This window comes from Mus caroli, chromosome 1 (genome assembly GCF_900094665.2).
Source record: "Mus caroli chromosome 1, CAROLI_EIJ_v1.1, whole genome shotgun sequence".
Lineage (NCBI taxonomy): Eukaryota > Metazoa > Chordata > Mammalia > Rodentia > Muridae > Mus > Mus caroli.
The window spans coordinates 100,002,552-100,006,292 of NC_034570.1; positions in this window are offsets into that span (position 1 = coordinate 100,002,552).

Sequence of the window (3,741 nt, forward strand, 5' to 3'; positions counted from 1 at the left end):
CTCCTCCTCCTCCTCTTCTTCCTTCCTTCCTTCTTCCTCTTCTTCTCCTTCTCCTCCTTCTCCTCCTCCACTTCTTCCTTCCTTCCTTTCTTCCTTCATCCTTCTCTTCCTCCTCCTCCTCCTCTTCCTACTCCTCCTCCTTCTTCTTCTCCTCCTCCTTCTTCTTTTCTTCTTCTTTTGCCTTACTCAGGTTTGTTTTTATTTTATCTTCCTTTTATTTTTTATTATTGCTCTTTTAAGGTGCTTATTTGTTTTCTACATGGAGAACAAGAAAGGGTGTAGATTTGGGTGGGAGAGGACATGGGGAGGATCTTGGAGGAGCTGGGGGAAGGGCAAGCATAATCAGATTATATTGTATAAAAAATCTATTTTCAGTTTAAAAAAAAGGTGAGATTTTTCTTGGGGAAATTTTCCTATTCTATGTGTTTCCTGGAATGATTATGTTGTTATGTTTCCTTGTTATTATCTACTTGTTTCTTATTTTATTCTTTTCAAAAATCCCTGGTCTCATCAACCTGGGTATCATTCTTCATGATATCATGGTTTAAAGAACAAGAAAAGATGAAATGGCAGACACTTGTCACATCAAGCAATGGTGACAGCAACACAGACTCTTCGTCCTTGGAGACTTCTTATTAGAGCTGTAGCAAGAGAGGAAAAGGTCATTCTTTAAAAACAGAGGAGGTAGGTTAAAATCCTCTATGCTGTTAACCAAACTATACATTCCTCCATTTTGAACTGGGCTTGCCAGCTTAGCTGCCTTTAGTCTAGAGCCCTGCTGTCATAGTTTCAACTGGACATCTGTTCCCAACTCACTGAATCCTTGTCTGTTTTCAGTGAGAGTGAAACAAGAGGCTGCAGTGGATGGGGAACTTGAATGAAGAGGAATCAGCACTGGATATCCACCAATGCACTGTGTATAGCATTAGAAGTGTGCAGTCAAGGCTTGGTGTTGTGAGATAGGAGACAGCCTTCTCCCCCTTCCCCTCTCCTTTCCGAGCTCTGTGATCCTATGTGGAAGATATACTCTCTTCTAACTCAGTGTCTTCATTTGTAAAGTAGGATTGTCTAATAGTGAATCTGAAAGAATAGCAGACAGATAAAATGAGAAAATTGGCATGTTCTAAATACCCAGTAAACAACATCAGTTGCTTTTTTCACTGAGTAAAATTGCATTTGTGACAGAATAGATTTGATGGCGATGCATTGAAATCAATGAGGTTTTACACACACACACCCACACACACACACACACTACAATGCAAGGCCATTCTTAATTTTAATATGGTTTTGGTTTTTATATACATGTAAATATGTATTAGATGTACATAATATGTGAAAATAAAGTTTACTTTTTATTGGATTTTTTTTTATTTACAGTTCAAATACTTTCTCCTTTCCAGGTCTTCCTTTCAGAAACCTCCTATCAAATTTCCCCTTCCCCTGCCTCTATGAGGGTTCTCCCCCACCCACCCACTCCAGTCTTCCTGCTATGGCATTCCCTTATTCCAGGACATCGAACACCCTCAGGCCCAAGGGCCTCTCCTCCTACCGATGCCAACAAGGCCACCCTCTGCCACATATGCAGCCTGAGCCCTATGGATCCATGTGTACTCTTTGGTTGGTGGTCCACTCTCAGGGAGCTCATGGGGATATGGCCTGTTGACACTGCTGCTACCTCCATGGGGTTGCAGACCCCCTCAGTTCCTTCAGTCCCTTCTCCAACTCCTCCACTGGGGACCCCTAACTCAGTCCAATGGTTGGTCACAAGCATCCACTTTTGTATTTGTCAGGCTCTGGCAGAGGCTCTCAAGAGACAGCTGTGATAGGCTTCTGTCAGCAATCACTTCTTGGTATCCACAATAGCTTCTGGGTTTGGTGACAGCATATGGGAATGGTTAATATCCACTTATCAGTGAGTGCATACCATGTGTGTTCTTTTGTGACTGAGTTACCTTACTCAGAATGAGATTTTCAAGTTCCATCCATTTGTCTATAAATTTCATGAAGTGATTGTTTTTAATAGCTGAGTATTATTCCATTATGTAAATGTACCACATTTTCTCTATCCATTCCTCTGTTGAGGAATATCTGGGGTTTTTTTTATTACTGTTTATTTATTTACTTTTGACTTTATCTACATTTCAAGTGTTATTCCCTTACCTAGTTCCCCCCTCCCGTAAGCCCCCATCCCATCTCCTCTCCCCCTGCTTCTATGAGGGTGTTCCTCCACCTACCCAAGCACTCCCACCTCCCCACCCTCAATTCTCCCACACTGGGGCATGTATCTAGCCTTCCTTCATAGGACCAAGGGCCTCTCCTTCCACTGATGCCTGATAAGGCCCTACACATGCAGCTGGAGCCTTGTGTACTCCTTGGTTGGTGGCTTCTGCTTCTTCAGTCTTTTCTTTAACTCCTCCATTGAGGACCCCACACTGGATTCCTTCTAGGTTCTGGCTATTATAAATATGGCTGCTATGAACATAGTGAAGCATGTGTCCTTATTACATGTTGGACCATCTTTTGGGTATATGCCCAGGAGTGGTATAGCTGGGTCCTCAGGTAGCACTATGCCCAATTTTTTGAGGAATTGCCAAACTTATTTCCACAGTACCAGCTTACAATCCCACCAGCAATGGAGGAATGTTCCTCTCTCTCCACATCCTTACCAGTATCTGCTGTCACCGGAGGATTTGATCTTAGCCATTCTGACTGGTGTGAGGTGGAATCTCAGGGTTGTTTTGATTTGAGTTTCCTTAATGACTAAGGATGGTAATCATTTCTAATGGTGGAGGTGTTTCTCCACCATTAGAGTTTCCTCAGTTGAGGATTAAATGTTTAGTTCTGTACCCCATTTTTAGTAGAGTTATTTGGTTCTCTGAAGTCTAACTTTTTGTGTTCTTTTTATATATTGGATATTAGCCCACTATTGGATGTGGGATTGGTAAAAATCTTTTCCCAATCTGTTGTTTGCCATTTTGTCCTATTGACAGTGTCCTTTGCCTTACAGAAGCTTTGCAATTTTATGAGGTCCCATTTGTCAATTCTTGATCTCAGAGCATATACTGTTGGTGTTCTGTTCAGGAAATTTCCTCCCATGTCCTTGTGTTCAAAGCTCTTCCCACTTTCACTTCTATTAGATTCAGTACATCTGGTTTTATATGGAGGTCCTTGATCTGCTTGGACTTGAGCTTTGTACAAGCAGATAAGAATGGATCAATTTGCATTCTTCCACATGCTGACCACCAGTTGAAACAGCACCATTTGATAAAAATGCTGTTTTCCCCCCACTGGATGGTTTCAGCTTCTTTGTCAAAGATCAAGTTATCATGGTTATGTGGGTTCATTTCTGGGTCTTCAATTCTGTTCCATTGATCTAATTACCTGTCACTGTACCAAGCAGTTTTTATCACTATTGCTTTATAGTACAGCTTGAGCTCAGGGATGGTGATTCCCCTAGAAATTATTTTATTTTTGAGAATAGTTTTTGCTATTCTGTGTTTTTTGTTGCTCTAAATGAATTTGCAAATTGCTCTTCTAACTCTATGAAGAATTTATTTGGAATTTTGATGGGAATTGCATTGAATCTGTAGATTACTTTGGGCAAGATGGCCATTTTTACTATATTAATCCTGCCAATCAATGAGCATGGGAGATCTTTCCATCTTCTGAGGTCTTCTTCAATTTCATCCTTCAGACTTGAAGTTCTTGTACAGATGTTTTACTTGTTTGGTTAGAGGC